Genomic DNA, 20,002 nt, shown 5'->3' on the forward strand with positions numbered 1-20,002 from the left:
GTAAATGTCATGTTGGAGGGATGGCATGAAGCTATCAGTGCTTGTTAAAAACAATGAATGCTATTAACTTAGAGAATAAGACAGATCTAGCCTGGAGCTAGTGGTCCATGTCTGTAATCCTAGTTACTCAGGAGGCTGAGATCTTAGGATCATGGTTTGAAGTCAATCAATGCAAAAAAGTTCATAGGACTCTTAATCACCAAAAAGCTGAAAATGGAGCTGTGGCTCAAGTGGTAGAGTGCTAGCCTTAACAAAAACAAAAAAGAAAAAACAAAAACCCACCTAACTTAGGGATATCCCCTATGGCCCAGGATGAAAAGAAAGAAAAGAGAGAGAGAGAGAGAGAGAGGGAGAGAGAAAGGAAAGAAAGAAAGAAAGAAAGAAAGAAAGAAAGAAAGAAAGAAAGAAAGAAAGAAAGAAAGAAAGAAAGAAAGAAAGAAAGAAAGAACAGACTTCATTGAGCTCAAAAATGTAGGACCTGGATTAGCTAGGAACAACATTTTAGTAATTGAAAGGAACAAGGATTTCAGAAAACTCAAATGAGATTTTAATTATGAAAGCACTTATACAGCACAAAAAATAATAAATAACAATATAAATAATAATAAATAATAATAATCATACTTCCAAAAGCAATATACAAATTCAATGAAATCCCATTAAATTCTGGTTGCCAGGTGCCAGTGGCTCATGCCTGTAATCCTAGCTATTCAGAAGGCTGAGATCTGAGGATCACAGTTCAAAGCCAGCATGGGCAGGAAAGTTCAGAAACTCTTATTTCCAATAAACCACCATAAAACTGGAAGTGGTGCTGTGGCTCAAGAGGTATAGTGGTAGCCTTGAGCTGAAGAGCTGAGGGACAGCACCATGCCCAGAGTTCAAGCCTGGTGAGCTTCTTCACAAAAAATAGAAAAAAAATCTTAAAAATTCATATAGAAACACAAAATGCCAGAATAATCAATGAAATCCTAAACAAAAAAAGCTCAATGGTAGAGATACCATAATACCTGACTTTGAAATACATTATCAAGCTATAGGAACAAAAACAACTTGGTATTGGCACAAAGGCAGACACACAGACCAATGGAACAGAAGATCCAGTAATAAGCCCCAGCAAGCACTACCATCTTGACAAAGATGCCAAAAATACACATTGGAGAAAAGACCATCCCTGTAACAAGTGATGCTTGGAAAACTGGATATCCTCATATAGAAGACTGAAACTAGATCCTTATCTCTCACTTTGTGGAAAAATCAATTCTAAATGGACCTAAATATAAGAACAAAAACTAGGGGCTGAGAAGTAGAGTGCTCAGTGGTAGAGTGCTTGCCTTGCATGCATGAGGCCCTGGGTTCAATTCCTTAGCACCACATAAGCAGAAAAAGCCAAAAATGGTGCTGTGGCTCCAGTGGTAGAGCACTAGCCTTAAGCTGAAGTGCTGAGGGACAGCACCCAGGCCCAGAGTTCAGGCCCCATGACCGTCAAAAAAAAAAAAAAAAAAAGAACAAAAAATTTTAAAATACTATTAGAAAACAGTGAAACATTTCAAGATCTAGGCACATATGTATATATATATATACATACATACACACGTATATGAGAGAGAGAGAGAGACACACACACACACAGAAACTTTATGAACAAGTCTCTAATAGCTCAGGAAATAAGAGCAAGAATTGACAAATGGGATTGTATCAAATCTAAAAAGCTTCTACACGGCAAAAGAAATAATCAACAGGATGAAGAGACAGCCTACAGCATGACAGGAAATCTTTGCAAGATATTCATCTGACAGGAAATTGCTATCCAGAATTTATAAAAGGTTAAGGTTAGGGGTTTTTTTAATAACAGAATAACAAATAATCCAACCAATAAATGCACAAATGAACTGAACAGACACTTTTCAAATGAAGAAGTATGAATGTCCAATAAACACATGGAAAATGTCCTTAATGTCAGGGGAAAACAAACCAGAACTACACTGAGATTCTATCTCATTCCAGTCACAATGACTATCACCAAAACAAATAACAACAAATACTGGCAAAGATGGAGAGAAGAAATCCTCATACACTGATGGTGGGAATGGTAATTAGACCAGGCACTATGGAAATCACTATGGAAGACACTCAACAAATTAGAAATAAACTCCCCTATCCATAACTCTTCTCACTAGATTCCCTTTGGGGAAATCAAGTCTTACTGTAAAGATACCTGCTGTAGACATCCATGTGTCTTACAGCTTATTCACAATACCAAATTATGGAATCAGTCTAGATGCCCGTGAACAGATTATTGGATAAAGAAAATGTGAGGGCTTGGAAGGTGGCTCAGTGATAGAGTGCTTGCCTTGCATGTATGAGGCCCTGGGTTCAATTCCTTAGCACCATGTAAATAGAGAAAGCCAAAAGTGGCGCTGTGGCTCAAGTGGTTGAGCGCTAGCCTTGAGCTGAAGAGCTGAGGGACAGCGCCCAAGCCCTGAGTTCAGGCTCCACGATCGAAAAAAAAATTAAAAAATAAAATGTGATGTATACATGCATACTATGGAGTTTGGTTCAGTCATTAAGAAGAATGAATTATGTCATTTGCTGGAAATTGGATGTTAAATGTAATAAGTCAGTTCCACAAAAAAGAAGTGTCACATTTTTTTTTCTAATTTCTAGGAGCTAGGAGGGAAAAAATATGCAAAACAAAAGAATCAAAGTAATGAAAGCAAAAGGAAATCTAGTTGTGACTTGGAAGGGAAAGGGAAAGGGGAGGGGGGAAGAGGATGAATAAGAAAGTAATAGAGGATGTGACTATGATCAATGTATGTTGTATGTATGTACAGAAATGTCATATGAAATCCTTTATTGTGTGCAACTTAATATCTGCTAAATGGCCCAAGTGCAGTGACTCATGTCTGCGATCACAGTTATATTAGAATCAGAAATTGAGACAGCATCATGGTTCAAATCTAGTGCAAGCAAAAAAACAAACAAACAAACAAAAAAAGAAAACGGCAGTTAGACCTGATCTCAACATACAAGTTGAACAGGTAGATATGCCTTTAATCCCAATTATTCAAAAAGTGTCAGTAGGAAATTACAGTCTGCAGCTGGCTAGGTGAAAATGCAAGACTTCCTCTGAAAAAATAACTACAGCAAAAATCTGGGGGCTCAAGAATTAGCTATTACTTAGCAAGCTCAAGGGCATGGATTCAAATCCCACTACAATCCCTCCAAAAATTAATAATAATGATCATAATATGGAACATGTTCTCAGTTGCCTTCAAACTGATCTGAAAGCCCAACTTTTATTGTCATTGGTAAGGATCTACATATAACAAATATGAGCTTGTAAATCTTTGCTGATCAATAAGAACTTGGCTATAAGAAAGTCCCCAAATACATAGCTAGCCAGCCTTAGGCCTCAGGTTTCTTGGTTCTTTTTTTTTTTTTTTTTGTCAGTTGTAGGGCTTGAACTCTGGGCCTCGGCGCTGTCCCTCAGCTCTTCAGCTCAAGGCTAGCGCTCTACTGCTTGAGCCACAGCGCCTCTTCCAGTTTTCTAGTAGTTTATTGGAGATAGGAGTCTCACAGACTTTCCTGCCTGGGCTGGCTTTGAACCATAATCTTCAGATTTCAGCCTCCTGCATAGCCAGGATTGCAGCTGTGAGCCACTGGCGCCCGGCCTCTGGTTCCTTCTTTAAACTTCCTAAAAATCTCTCTCCTAACCAACAAGTATCTATCCCCAAACACATTATTCAAGTGATCAAACTACCTTCTCCTGAAAGCTTCAAAGCAAGAATTCCTCAGAATCTGCCAAGTCCTTCAGTTTGTAATTCACTTTGGAAGATGGCTTCTTCATCATGTTTCTCACATTTTGTGGTTGGATACTTAGATGTCAACAGTAGTATCTGTTCTGAGCTGATTCTGGATTTTTTGCTGTATAGCTGTCAGCTGTTAGCTGCTTGACTAGGAGGTAAGTCGGGCTGAGTTCTTCTGTACACACGTATGTGAAAAACAGAGGAGTTTCAGAAGTGTGGATTGAGCCCTAAGACTGGCACATTGGAGAGGACCACGAGGAGTGCACCTTGTCTCCATCCCTCTGTTAGTACTTTGCTCAAGAGAGTACTTTGGACTGCCAGGGTTATAAACAGCATTGTAAAGAAGCATTCAATGCTTCCAGTAATAAACAACACATTTTTACATTAAAAAAATCCTCATCCTTCAAATCAACATTGAAATTCTATCTCAACCCAATCACAATGGTCATCATCAAGAAAGCAAATAAGTTGGGCACTGACAGTTTACATCTATAATCCTAGCTACTTGAGAAGCTGAGATAAGGAAGGATGGAGGTTCAAGACCATGATAGGTTAAAAAAAAAAAAAAAAGGCCATGAGACCCCCTTCTTAACCAATAGCTTTGGTACAGTAGAATGCACTTGTCAGCCTAGCTATAATGAAACTGCTAAATAGGCAGATAATAAGGTGTGCATCTGGGCATGAAGCAAGATCCTATACCAAAATAACCAGTTAAAAAGCAAGACTGGAGGTGTGGCTTAGCAGTACAGTGCCTGCCTAGCAAGGGTAAGACTCTGAGTCCAGACTAACAACCAACCTACAAATGCTGGCTAGCATGAATGCGATGGGGATAGGACAATTGTACATTGTTGCTGGGAATGTAATTTAGTATACCCGCTATGGAAATCACATGGAGGTTTCTCTAAACAGAACTGTGATTCTGCTATACTACTCCTTGGCATTTATCTGAAGGAATGTAAGTCATTTACATTGCACACACACGTTTATAGTAGCACTATTCTTAATAGCCAAACTATGGAATCAATCTAGCACTATTCTCAATAGCCAAGCTTGGATGGTATTATAGTGGAATAGGTGCAGATGGTCCAACTGATTCATGGATAGAGAAAATGTAATAGGGATACATACAATGGAGTAGTATTTCATCCATTTAAAAAAGATCAAAATTATGTCCTTTTTTGCAAATTAAGTGGAGCTACAGATTGTGATGTTAGTGAGAGAAGCCAGACTCAGAAAAACAAATGAGGACAGCAAGGCCTAAAAGTCATACATATATTCATGGACATAAGGATTCATTGAGAGAGAGATAGAGAGAGAGAGTGTGTGAGTGTTAAACACATACATAGAACTTGAAACTAAGGGACCAGTTAGGAAGAAAGGGAAAAGGAAGGCAAAAAAGAAAAATAAAGCACAAATAATTTTGTGCTTTATTTATATGAAAGCCTTATAAAGAATCCAATGAAAGCTGTTGATCCATAGAAAGAAGGACTGACTAGTAAGGATGAAAGAGGATGACTAGTGTGGAAATACGTTGTCAGCAAGAATGAACATAGAACAATGAAGCCAGTAGAAATTGTGTCAGGAAGAGGGGAGGTGGGTAAGGGAGCGTGATGGGCATCGATTGGAATATATTGTGTACATGTGTAGAAGTGTCACATGAGCCCTCCCCTGCCTTGGATAGCTAAGGTACGTTAATAAAATATCAAAACAAAACAAAAATATAAAAAGAGGTGTGAAGAAGGCGATGGAGGTAGCGAATATGATTGACATATTATAACCGACAGGGAGCACAAGGCCTTTACTGTACTAGAGTTCAGCCACACATGATAATGCACGTCTCTAATCCCAGTGCTTAGGAAGATGAGGCAGGAGAATTATGAGTTGCTGGCTAGCCTAAACGGCATATTGAGACCCTGTCTCAAAAGGGAACAGAAAGGACAGAAAGAAAAACATCTTATAGTTCAAAAGATAAATTGGTGCAACTTTATAAATATGTACGTAAATGTAAACCTTATAGGGAACAAACATAAATCTGACAAACAAATTGGCATGATCCAATCAGCTTTTTGAAAAGGGCAAGTCTAGCTTTCCATGTATGCCTAGCTGGATGGTAGTATGGTAGAATAGGTGCAGATGGTCCAAGACTGGTGAAAAGTGGAAGTATACAGTACATAGGAAAGAAGCGAGGCCAATATACAGGCCTTAAACCCACCAAGAGCAAACAGCAAGGTTGAAGGTACCTGAAAAGGCTTATCCAGGCTATAGCAGGCTCAAGGTATGGCATGTTGTCTGCTGTGTTTGCTTGGAAATTGCTACAGCATTGACAGACCCTAGAGGGTGTTTGTGTTAGTGGAGTTCCTTGTACGTGGATATTAAAGCAGGAGGAAGCATTCAAACACTCAGACATTTTTGAATCCATACTTTTATTCTTTAAAAAAACAAAAAAACACTTCCCTTCCTTCATTGCTGATTGCAAAAAATGGGCCAGGTACCCTTTTCTGCTTCTACAGGTCATGCTAATTCTCCACATTCTAGAGAGCTTTAATGTCTTTTTCATAGTTCCTGCAGCCGCAGAATAAAAATTTCCCTCAAGACCATTTTAAGGCCTAAAAATAGTAGCTATTCCACTAGAGTTCCCTCTCACTTGAATAAGAAAGGTAATTTTTATTCATCATTTTAAATTGTTCATTTACAACTAACTAGATCTTAAATGTCTATTTTCAAGTCATTAAAGCTTGCCTTGGCAATCAGCATCCACAAAGTATATTGATCTAAACCCTCATGCTTGGCTATCTGAACTCTAATTATCCACCATAGCAACAATTTACTCAACCAAAGAAGGTAATCATCATCCCAGAAGAAGGGAGCCAAGGAGGAGGCGGTTAATTTCTTGGAGTTTTGCCTAAATTGGTTTATCTTTTATATCTAGGGAAATTTGCTTAGAAACTAAGAAACTGAAGCTGTTTAAAGGGGAAGCAGACGATATCATCTCACCGGGAGGAACCTGGGTACACTTGCCATCCATGCCATCGATTGGGCTGATCGGGGATCGGCTGTTTTCACAGACACCAGAAAGGAATATTTTCACAGCTAGCACCATCATTCTTGCCCTGCTTCTGCTATCCCAGAATCAGGTTCACATTCCACGTACTTAATGCCCAAAGTCTCTTTGGGGGATAAACCAGAATCTAAGGTGCATAGAACACTTTCGTTTGTTTGTTTGTTTGTTTGGGTCCGGTCGTGGGCCTGAACTCTGGGCCTGGGCGCTGTCCCTCAGCTCTTCAGCTCAAGGCTAGCACTCTACCACTTGAGCCACAGCACCACTTCCGGCTTTTTTTTTCTGCTTATGTGGTGCTGAGGAATCGAACCCAGGGCCTCATGCATGCAAGGCAAGTGCTCTACCACTGAGCCACCTTCCCAGCCCCAACACTTTTGAAAACAACCAGTTGCACTACCTTATTTTCCATGGACTTCCCTGTAAAGCCTGCTTTAGTTTTTTGTTAGTAAAAAGGGTTATTGTCATTGTTGTCATATGGGGGAGTTTTTGGAGAGGGACAGAAGGGACATGAGAATCAAACCTAAGGCCTTGTATATACAAAGCTAGGACTCTACCACTGAGCTACTGCCCCTTGGATTTCTAAGACAGGGCTTCACAATGTAGTTCAAGCTGGCCTTGAACTTGGAATTCACCTGCCTCAGTCTTCTCCTCAGTCTCCTGAGTACTTTGAGTTTTCCTCTGTGTGTGTGTGTGTGTGTGTGTGTGTGTGTGTGTGTGTGTGTTAGCACTTGAACTCAGGACCTGGGCATTGTCCCTGAGGTAACTGTTTTTGTTAACACTCAGGGATAACACTCTTACCAGTTGAGCCACAGCTCTATTTCTGGCTTTTTGGTAGTTAATTGGACATAAGAGTCTCATGGACTTCCCTACCCAGATTGGCTTCGAACCATGATCCTCAGCTCTCATTCTCTTTAGTAGCTAGGTTTACAGGCATAAGCTTCTGGCCTAGAATTGTTTTCTTGATCATACTTTCAAAGTGCCAACTTCTCCTGGTCCTCCAGGTTACTGAGAGTCTAAGCACTGGCACAAGATGGAAAAGGATGCAAGAACTGAAATGAAAACACCAGAACATCTTGTTCTCACCCTTCCCGCCATTTAAGAAGGGTGAGAATGACTGAAGACATGTGAACTGCCTATCCCCCATCCTGGCTCCTCTGAACTGCACAGCATATGCTCATGCCCTAGGCTCCTGCCTCCAGAAACACTCTCATTGCCTTGTGCCACTGGGGGCTCATTGGGGTTCCCTAGAGAGGGAGATGGTTGCCTACCACTGAGCAGGTTTTGGAAGGACTACTCAAGAAGGCCAGTGGCAGGGGCTGGGAAGGTGGCTCAGTGGTAGAGTGCTTGCCTTGCAAGCCTGAGGCCCTGGGTTCGATTCCTCAGCACCACATAAGCAAAAAGAAAAAAGCCGGAAGTGGCACTGTGGCTCAAGTGGTAGAGCGCTAGCCTTGAGCTGAAGAGCTGAGGGATAGCGCCCAGGCCCAGAGTTCAAGTCCCACGACTGACAAAAAAAAAGAAGGCCAGTGGCTCACTCCAGAAGCTTGCCAGGTAACTTCCAAAGAGAAGGGGCTACAATTTTAGCTGTGTTGAAATACAAACCATTCTAGAGAATTTGCTTAAAATGAAAAATTGTGGAGGAAAGGAACTGGTAATCCTGTGATCAAGCTGTCTAGCTAGAAGCTTCTGCCTAGACCCTAGAGCCCTTTACCCATGGTGTCTTCCACCTTTGGGACCAGTCAACTAAGGGTAGCTAAGTCCTTAGGCCTCGAGTGCTTAAAAGCATAAAGCAAAATTTAAAAAAAAAATCAATCAAACAAACAAACAAAAAACAGCCAGACACAAGTGGCTCATGCCTGTAAAGTTAACTACTCAGACAATTGAGATCTGAGGACCACAGTTCAAAGCCAGCCCAGGCAGGAAAAGTCTATGAACTCCTTATCTCTAGTTAACCACAAAAAGCTGGAAGTGGAGATGTGGCTCAAGTGGTAGAGCGCTAGCCTTAAGCAAAAGAGCTCAGGGACAGTGACAGGTCCTGAGTTCAAACTCCATGACCAGCAACAACAACAACAAATGGCTTCCATGGTTCCAAAAGAAATGTACTCAATACCTGACTTACATAATTGTAACCTTTCTGTACGTCACCTTTATAATTTTTTTAAAAAAGGAAAGGTTAAAAATGGCTTTATAAGATGAAACGCTATCGAAACCTTCAGTTAAAATAGTCTCATCTGACCCAAAGAAACATCTACGGCATGGTTTCCCTCGTTTGTAATAGCTAGCATATACCTAGGATATTCTTAGAAGAGAGTCACAATGGCTCAATAACTATGTGCCTATGACCAGATAAAACTATGCTCATTGAAATGAACTCCAAAAAATGGAAATGAGAGGGAGGTTTTGGTACTGTTTACAGTTATTTTTTTTCTTTCCTTTCCTTTGGTTTTGATTCTGGACCCTTTGTCTTATATTTAAGTTTCTGTGATTTGGGGAAGGGAAGAGGAATCACAGAAATGGTGGGACAAAACATGAAACCAATTCAACGCTGATACTCACTAGACACTGCTGGGAATGAACTGTACAGCTTGGGGAGGGAAGAGGGAGTCGGGAGGAGGAAAAAGTGGGAGAAAATGAGGGAGGGGGTAACACTATTCAAAAATATATGTACTATTACCTGACTTATGTAACTGTAACACCTCTGTAAATCACCTTTACAATAAAATTTAAATTAAAAAATAGTATTGGGCTGGGAAGGTGGCTCAGTGGTAGAGCGCTTGCCTTGCATGCATGAGGCCCTGGGTTCAATTACTCAGCACCACATAAGCAGAAAAAAATAAAATAAAATAAAAATAAAAAATAGTATTATCCAATATAAGATATGTATGTGTGTATATATATTAAAATGTTGTATATACATAACTTCATTAACAAAGGGGAGATTATTGCTATTCCTTCCCCAAATTTGCTTGGTTTAAATCTTTAAGAATAGAGCATCTCAAATGGGTATTATAAATTTAATGCTGTGATCCCATCAGCCATCCATCAAGGCCTCATTCCCAATAGTAACTCATTAACCATAGATTGTCCTACAAGCCAGGCATCAGCGCCTCCGAGATGAAACCCACTTGAAGCTAAACTTGCACCCAAAGTAAGAACTCTGCCAGGTCAGCTCCACAACATCTATTCACTACTGGACTTGTTATTGCTTTGCGTGCTTTCATTGCCTTGCAATTGGAGGCTCAACTCCTCCAATAAACCATTGTTTCAAGCAAACATGGAAAGTACTGAGGGCCGCACAACTCAAGTGGGTGTGTGCACACAGAGAAGGGCAGAGCAGAGGACCTTTTGAGCTATAATACATGATGACTCGCCGTCATCCCCAGAGTACACATGGAATCTTGTTTGTTATTACTAGAACTCTGCTCAGAAATGAACATAAGTTTAATCATAATTGTATTTTTATATTCAACTGGCAGACTAAACTTCAACTCTGTTTTCAGGAGTACCTCCTTAGGTAAAAAGAAGACTGAGGCTCTGAGAAAAAAGCCTCCCATTAGCTTTTTTTAAAATTTCTTTTTGTTATAAAGGTGGTATACAGAGGGGTTTCAGTTATGTAAGTCAGGTAATGAAAACATGTCTTTTTGAACAGTGTCACCTCTTCCCTCATTTTCTCCCAGTTTTTTCCCTCCTGACCCACTTGTATAGTTGTATAGTTCATTTTCAACATAGTCTAGGAAGTATCACTGCTGCGTTTACATCCTTCTTCCAACAATTTCTGTGTTCCCCTTACCTCCCATTGGCTTCTAATATATGATCAGAGAGAAACAAATTGTCACACTGTGTGTGTGTGTGTGTGTGTGTGTGTGTGTGCAGGTACCAGGGCTTGCACTCAGCCTGTTTGCTCTAAGCTGGAGCTCTATCACTTTAGCCACGTCTCCACTTGCTGGTTACCTGGAGATAAGAGTCTCAAGATTTGTCTGCCTGGAAAGGCATTGAACCTCAATCCTCAGATCTCACCCTCCTGAGGAGCTAAGCTTACAGGTGTTAGCCACCAGTTCCAGGCTTCGGAAGGCCCTCACCTGATGTCACAAACTAGACTTCAGCCACCTGTTTCTAGTTCTTTGAGATATAAACTATAAGAAAACGTTATGATTTTTATGAGATAATTCCAATAGGTTTTAAGTTTTAAAGTTTTAAATGAAAATACTTTTCTAATTCTTCCCGGCATCCACCTCATTGTGGCTTCTATCTTGTTTCTGAATGTTCCAGAAGAGTCCTGTTGTTGTTGTTGTTGTTGTTATTGTTATTGTTGTTGTTGTTTGGGGGGCATCTAACTCCAAGAGTCTTGCTCCTTACATAATTGTAGAGAGTTCAAAATGTCCCAATAGACAGTTGAAGATGAAGAGTTGCACAGTATAGTGACAGTCAAAGAAATCAATTACAAGAACTGAATACAGTTCTATTTCAAGAATGTTCATCTACAATTGACATCTCAGGATGTTCCTACATTCTTAAAAATTATATATAATTTCCCTCTGCCTTGTTCTTTTACATTTATCTCTATTAGCTGTTCTTTTTTTCTAAAAGATGCCACCCCAGTCCCCTGCTGTCTCGAGAGCATGCTTTCATTTGTCACACTAGGTCAATTCCTTCCTCCTCCAAAGTAACACAGCCATTGAATTTCATTCTTCATCTTTCCCATGCTGATGATAAACAAGCTGTGAGTGCACGTGAGATACTCATGCTATTGAAGGGAAGAAATCGAATCTATGTAATAATAAAAAGAAACATCACTCCTCTCTAAAATGCCCCCCAGAACTTTTCAGGAAGATGCATCAATGTTTGGAGATTGCTGGAGACACAGAGACCCCCACATCATGTCACAAAACAGTCTTCAAGCCACCTAGTCTTTGAGATATAAACTATAAGAGAACTTTAAATAGCCTTGGGGAAGAGCCTTGATGCCGTGGGATGAAACCGTCTGTCACCTCAATAGAAATGGCAAACAAAAGAGACATCAATGGCAAAGAACCACCGAGGACCCATGAGAAAAGCTGCACCTGCATGCTGTGGACACGTGGGCAGTGGGCAGAGCAAATTGCAGATGAATCTGCTGCTAATGAAGCAGCAAGAGACCTGATATGGCCTCTCGTGAAGATCCCTGACTATCCTCCATCTGCTCCCCATTTCCAGAGCATTAAGAAGGAGTAAGACTTATCTGTCATTTCCCAATATTAACTATAAAGATATTAGTAATAAATAATAAAATTATAATAATACTTAATAATAAATAAAGATGAGACTAGCTTACCCACTGTGCTATGTGTCTGACACCATTCTAAGGATTTTGCATGTATATTAACTCATCCTATGGCTGCCCTTCTGGGCTCTCGCTTGGACAAAGGCACTACTAACCACTGACAGCCTCTAGCTTGGACAAAGGCACTATTAACCACTGACAGCCCCTCAAGGCTGGGAGGACAGTGAAGAGCCTGGGGAAGGAGGGGAAGCAGAGACAAATCAGGCAGACTGAATAGTAGATTAGGACTTGCTTCTTCTAAGTCTATCTACTAAATTTCGAAAATTGGTAAGAATTGTTTTTTTTCCTTCAGTTATTCTCTATGTATTCTAAAGGAACCGTTTTCATTTGGGAATCACATTAATGAGTCCCAGTTGGAGGCAGATTAGGTGACAGAGTCGTGCTGGGCACTTGCAGTTGATGTGGCCCACACTTCAGGAATCTGATGTTTTTCAGAAGGACAGTGGGGTTCGATGAAGTCAATGAAAAGAGGCAGACCAATTACGCTTTTAAGATCATTCTCAATTGTAACTAAATGGTCCTTTGTGCATCTAAACCTGTCCTAGAAAAAATACTAATAAAAATGGGTCTTCCTCTTCTCCCCTGGTAAGCCTTCTACTGACCTTAGAATTCACCAGGTAGAAGATGCTTTCTCTTGCCATTTAGGTAGAGCAATCCCACTCTGACCAAGACTTCCAGTTCTGGGGAGTGGCAGCAACTCTGGTTAGCTCCTCACCCTTCTAAAAGTGGAAGTTAGGGTCACAGGGAGGATTCAGAATTTCTTCTTAGCCTCTTAAATTTGAATTGGGTAGCACTTGACAATGGAAAGCTGTGTGCAGCAGCGCAAACCCATACCATCCAACTATAGAGCCTTCCCAAAGGGTGGCAGACACATCAGAGGTCCAGTTAGTAAACCAGTGGCAATCAAGCCTCCCACTATGGTGACCACATAACCTGATCACCGCTTCAACTGTAGTTACTCTAGTTTTGTCACTCTAGAAAAGCAGCTATAATTTCTGACCCTGCCCAGCCTGAGCTCCAGGGGAAGGGATCATGGATGGTATAGTGTGCCTTTCACAGCATAGTTATTCATCCTGGCTTAACATCTGGGTGTTTGTCCTGTGAGCATGCATCCTCACAGAAAACTGTTCAGTATTGACAGACACCCTTGGTCACTCTAGTCCAACTTTGGCCCAGCTTATTCCTATGAAGACAGGCTCTCCAGGAGAGCCTGAGCTGGAGGAGATTGAGCTTTGGCTATGTCAATCAGATGAGGCACAGAGGATGCAGCACAACAAAGCTCATGAAATAACAAAATATATAATACATCAGCTGGGTGTAGCGATGTACCTGTCATCCCAGCTGCAGAGAAAGCTCCAGATAGGCAGAGGAGGCCTGCCCTGGGAACCCCACATGACTCTCACCTGAAAAAAGACTAAAGCAAAAAAAAAAAAAATAGGGCTGAAGGTGTGACTCAGGTAGGAGTGCCTTCTTACTAACTAAAAGGCCCTGAGTTCAAATCCTAGTACCAAAGCTTTATAAATTGGTAGGGTGATTGTTTGACTGATTGATATGTGTATAGTACATAAATAATAAATTATATGTAAATAATATAGTTATAATGCTATGGGCAGTCTGAGGGAGGAGGTTTGAATGGTAAAGTAAGAACAGTATCAGGAAGAGTATGCAGTTTTCTAGGGGAGATGAATGACAATAAATACCTAGCAGAAGTACTAATGTATGCCTTTTTCTCAGAGAACTTTCAGAGAACTTTAGTGGAATGAGGATTTCAGGTCCATGTCAAACTAGAATGGCAAAAATTGGGAGATCAATGCCAAAGGCCTTCATATCTATATGCATAGATAACAAACAGAAACTTCTTCAGAACAACCATATATTCAGTGACAACCTGCTAGGAATTCAATGTAAAAGTCGCATCTTTCTTTTTTTCCCCCTTTGATGTCAGTACTGGGGCTTAAGCTCAGGGCCTGGGCACTGTTTCTTAGTTGTTGTTGTTTCATTCAAAACTGATGTTCTACCACTTGAGCCGTAGCTCCACTATTGGCTTTTTGGGGGTTAACTGGAGTTGTGTCTCAACTTTTCCTGAAAGTTTACTTTTTAAATGGATGGCTTTGAACTGTGATCCTCAGATCTCCATCTCCTGACCAAGAAGCTCATTTTATATATGCATCATAGTTCATTTTGTTTTATTCTCATAAGTCATTGCTTTTCGCTAAAGAAAAGCTTTCCAATGTGACCAAATAACTATGCTCTAAAATAGAGCAGTCCCTCAGCTAAATTTTCACATAGTTCCTTTGAACTCTAAAGAACTATGACCCAACCATGTTCCACAAAGTGGATGTGTTTAAAATATGATTGCTATGATTATACTTACTATAAAATACATACATTCTGATGCAGTTTATTTAATTCTGAATTGTAGTACAGCCATTTTATATTCCTTCTGGGATAGAAGAAATAACATACTAATTCCCATTAGCTCAGCAAGGAAGACAAGGAATTAAACCACAATTCAGTAATAGCAAGATAAAAAAGAAAATGAGATCTCATTTAAAATGGAAATGAGATGTATGCTGAGGACAAAAAGAAAGAGAGTGAGTTTAAAAGCCAACCTTGAAGTTATGATAGCTCTGATGTGGTACCATTGTGACAGATTTCTAACCCATGATTAATTTAACCAGTCACATGAGTCAACCTGACAGCTCTGTCAAAATTACTTGGCCTGAACAATAAATTCTGAAAATAGTTCCAGCAGATGTGAAAGAAAGTAGGGAAGAGGGTGGAGGGAAAGGGAAAGGGAAGAGGGATCAGTTGAGAGAAAGGTAGGCCCTGGCAATCAAGAAAGATTCAATTCACATGTCAATTCACTATCATGACCAGGACCATGTTCTCTTCTATATTGATTTCTCTCCATGTGTTTTATCAAGTAAGAAGCCCTTTTGCAGGGTGCCAGTAGTTCATGCCTGTAATCCTAGCAACTTAAGAGTCTGAGATCTTGCTGGGTGCCAGTAGTTCATGCCTGTAATCCTAGCAACTTAAGAGTCTGAGATCTGAGGATCATAGTTCAAAGTCAGCCCAGGTAGGAAAGTCTGTGAAAGTCTTATCTCCAATTAACCAGCAAAAAGCTGGAAGTAATGGTATAGATCAAGTGATAAAGTGCTAGTGAAAAAGCTAAGGTACAATACCCAAGGCCTGCGTGCAAGCCCAAATACCAGCACAACATAACTAAATAAACAAACAAATACATACACAAATAACAGAGAAATCCTCTGGATTCCCAGTAAGACATATTGGTTCATATCTGCAATGCAAAATTAGGAGTCATCCATCCTCATGCAATTTAAAAACTGCTAGAGATCCATCTACCCCATCCTTTTGCAATTCCATTGGGACAATGAGCCTGAAACCTTCATTATATAACCCTTCCATTATTTCATTCTCTGGAAAAGCAAATATTATTGTTTCTGCCAGAACACCTCGCTACTCATCTGTCTAAACATCCTTCTACTGAGGATGATGACACTCTCCTAGTTGCTAATTATGAATTCATATAGATTGCAGATTACAAATGGTCGGCAAATGAATAAACCAAGTTAATATTTATATTGTTTTACATGTATATATATATGGCATCTTTAATGATGTAAGTCAAAAGCTAGAAGAAAATACACAAACATTATAACTGCTGAACTGTGTTTTTTTGTTTGTGTTTTTTCTCAAGGCTAGTGTTCTGCCACTTGAGTCACAGCTCCGCTCCTAAGTTTTTGGTGCTTAATTAGAGAGAGAGAAGTCTCACAGACCTTCCTGCCCAAGATGACTTTGAACTTCAGCCCTCAGATCTTAGCTTCCTGAGTAGCTAGGATTACCGACATGAGCCATAAGCACCTGGTTACTGCTTATCTAGTAAAATACAATTCTGGATGAAAAATGAATGAAAAGATGTAAGTAGAAAAAAAAACTAGGTGTGGCAGCATGTACCTGTTATCCCAGTTACTTAGGAGGATAAGGGAGGAGGATTATTTTGAGGATAGCTTGGGCAATATATCAAGGCTTTGTCAAAGAAAAAAAAAAGGAAAGGAAAGAAAGGAGGGAGGGAGGGAAAGAAGGGAGCAAGGAAAGAAGGAATCTTTTTTCTTTTCAAAATTAGAGAGAAGAAGGCCTGATAACAATCAATCTTGAAATGATGTAAATGAAGGAACTACACTCACATATCTGAGAAAGGATATTCTCAGACACAGAAAGTGTTGAGCAAAAATAAATTGAAAAATTTGAAAGCAGTACATACTCCTGCCCCAGTGGCTCATGCATATGAGCCATTTGTCCCACTGAGCTTGGCTTACCTCACTTAACATGATTTGTTCTAGGTCCATCCATTTCCTTGCAAATGACTTGTTATTCTTTCTAGTGGAGGTGTAGAATTCCATTGTGTATAGGTACCACTTTTGGATCCACTCATCTATTGCAGGTATCTGGGCTTTTCTATAACTTGACTTTTGTTACTGGTGAAGCAGTTAACATAGATGTGCAAGTGTCTTTAAGGTATCCTGGTTGGTGAAGATCTTTTTTTTTTTTCTTCTGTCAGTTGTGGGGCTTGAACTCTGGGCTTGGACGCTGTCCCTGCGTTCTTCAGCTCAAGGCCAGTGCTCTACCGCTTGAGCCACAGTGCCACTTCCGGTTTTCTGGTGGTTTATTGGAGATAAGAGTCTCACAGAGGCTGGGAAGGTGGCTCAGTGGTAGAGCACTTGCCTTGCATGCTCGAGGCCCTGGGTTCGATTCCTCAGCACCACATAAGAAAAAAGCCGGAAGTGGCGCTGTGGCTCAAGTGGTAGAGTGCTAGCCTTGAGATGAAGAGCTGAGGGACAGCACCCAGGCCCAGAGTTCAGGCCCCATGACCGGACCCCTTCCTGGGCTTTGAACCATGATCCTCAGATCTCAGCCTCTTGAGTAGCTAGGATTACAGACGTGAACCACTGATGCCTGGCTTGAAGGATCATTTTTAAAAGAAAAAAAACATTTATGTTGACTATCTACATGCAATCTTAAGGGCCCCAAATACCTAAACAGTTTTGAAATAGAAAAATGAAAGTGGAGGTCTTACTCTTCCTGATTTCAAAGCCTCCTGTAAAAGTACAATAATTGAAACAGGGTGGTACTGGGGTATAGGTAGATATAGACACTGGTAGAATAAAAGAGTTCCTGAAATAAACCTTTGTGTATATAGCTGAATGATTTCCAACAGGGATAACAAAATCATTCATGGGGAAAACTTAGTCTTCTTAACAAAATAGTATTTGAAACTGGATATACACTGGTTGAGATGGCAGAAAGGAAAAGAAGAAAAGGAAAAGAAAGGAAGGGAATAGGAAGGGGAATGGAAAGGAGAAAGAGGAAAATGTGGAAAGGGGGAAAGGGAGAAAAAGGGAAAGGGGGAAAGGGAGAAAAGGGGAAGGGCAAAAAAGGGAAAGGGGAAGGGAAGGGAAGGGAAGGGATGGAACCCTTGTTTGTTGCTACTAACAATATGCAGCCAGTGTGAAAAGTGATATGGCGATTCCTAAAAAAAAAATTGAAGAGTATATATGATCAAGCAGCTCCTCTTCTGGAAGCAATGACTTGGACAGATTTTTGTACAAGCATGCTTATGGTCATATTATCCTGAATAGGCTAAAGATAGGATCAAGTCAAATGTTCATCTACAATATGGCATAAACATAAAACAGAATGTACTTCTGCCTTGAAAAGATAGGAGATTCTGATGCCTGCCACAACATGATGAATGAACCTTTAGCACACCATGCTAAGTGAAGTGAGCCAATCACAAAAGGATACAGTCTGCCTGTGTAATTCCACTCACATGAGGTACCTAGAATAGTCCAATTCAGGGATAAAAGACACCCCTCCCCCACTCCCCCTCCCTCCCCGTGGATTCTAGAGTGCAGGACAAAGGAAGGATTGGCGAGTTACTCTTTAATGGGTAGAAAGTTTCTGCTGTGGCAAATGAAAAGGTCCTAGAAATGGGAAGAGATGGCTGCGCAAATGGGAATAGATTTAATGCTACTCACCTGTACCCTAAAAATGGCTGAAACATTAATTCTCATGTATATTTTGCAGTAACAATGAAAAGTCTGTGGTTTCTTACTGAGAGTTTATAAATGATAAAATGTTTCCCTAAAAAAAAAAATTAAAAGTCAACTCTACAACAAAATGTGGACCTGCAACAGAAGCTGTGCTCCATGCCAGTACATAGGACCCCGGGGCCTTAGCTTAGCTATTGCGTGGGGATTACTCTGGGAGCACGATGAGAATGTGAACTCTAGATTCCAACTCCAAATGCGTGGGCGAGGTACAATATTTTCTTATCCGCCTTTAATATGCAGCCTGAGGTACAGGACATTACTCATCTCTCACCAGATGAGATTTACAGGCAAAAAAAAAAAAAAAAGCAATTATCTATCTTTTGTTCAGAGCTGACTCAGTCCTAAAAGTAATAATTTTCTATGATTAAATGTAGGTTGAGGATTATTTGTTATACACAATGCTATGTAACAACAATCAAGCAAACTCCAAAATGGATTCGATCAACCACTGAAATCTTGGCTTCCCAAATATTTTTTATTTAAAAAAAAAGTCTGATGTAAGTCTGTTCAGACTATGTTTTTGGACCTAGTGTCTTATGAACTTTGTATTGAAATTTCTTAGAGGTCCATGGATGGTTTTGCTACCTTATTTTGTTTTGGTCAGCACTGGCTTCCAGAAATGTCTGCCATTTTCCTCTTGAGCACGTCACAGCGCATACTTTGAATTGGATTCCACTGAGACTATCAGTAAGTGTCTTCTGTGAAAACACTACCCAATAATAATATTCCTCTCGCATCTGCAGACCCATTCATTATTAACAACTTCATGAATCTGCATTATTGATTAATACCTTTCTAGAGTCGGGAAGATTTTCAATTACATGCTAAATCAGGAGCCTAAAAATGCCTACAGACAATTCTTGGTAAGCAATGACAAAGCATAATGGAAACATTGAATTGAAATCCAAAGACCTGACATGTTAGACTGTTTGCCTTCCCGCCCCCCCCAAGTCAGTCCTCTATAGCCACAGATTCTACATCTGATGATTTGACCAAACACAAACTGAAAACATTCAGAAAGAAAAAAAAAAAAAAAAAAAAAAAAAAAAATATATATATATATATATATATATATATATATATATATATCTAGGTACTGGTGGCTCATACCTGTAATCCTAGCTACTCAGCAGGCTGAGATCTGGGAATCGCAGTCAAAAGCCAGCCTGTACAGAAAATCTGTGAGACTCAGCCGGGCCTGGTGGCTCACACCTGTAATCCTAGCTACTCAGGAGGCTGAGATCTGAGGATCGCGGTTCAAAGCCAGCCCGGGCAGGAGAGACCGTAAGACTCCTATCTCCAATAAACCACCAGAAAACCGGAAGTGGCGCTGTAGCTCAAGTGGTAGAGCGCTCGCCTTGAGCTGAAGAGCTGAGGGACAGCGCCCAGGCCCAGAGTTCAAGCCCCACGACCGACAAAAAAAAAAAAAAAAAAAGAAAATCTGTGAGACTCATATCTCTAATCAACCAGAAAAAATCTAGAAGTGGGGTGTGGCTCAAATGGTAGAGTACCAGCCTTGAATGAAAAAGCCAAGTGGGCGCATGAGGCTCTAAGTTCAAGTCTAAGTATTGGTGGGTGCATGTACATGCTCGCTCACACACACACACACACACACACACACACACACACACACACACACAGAAATTATATCTATCCTGAACATAAAGACCTCTTAATATTATTCTTT

The sequence above is a fragment of the Dipodomys spectabilis genome, unplaced genomic scaffold (genome assembly GCF_019054845.1).
Source record: "Dipodomys spectabilis isolate Male_0828 unplaced genomic scaffold, ASM1905484v1 ptg000051l, whole genome shotgun sequence".
Classification (NCBI taxonomy): domain Eukaryota; kingdom Metazoa; phylum Chordata; class Mammalia; order Rodentia; family Heteromyidae; genus Dipodomys; species Dipodomys spectabilis.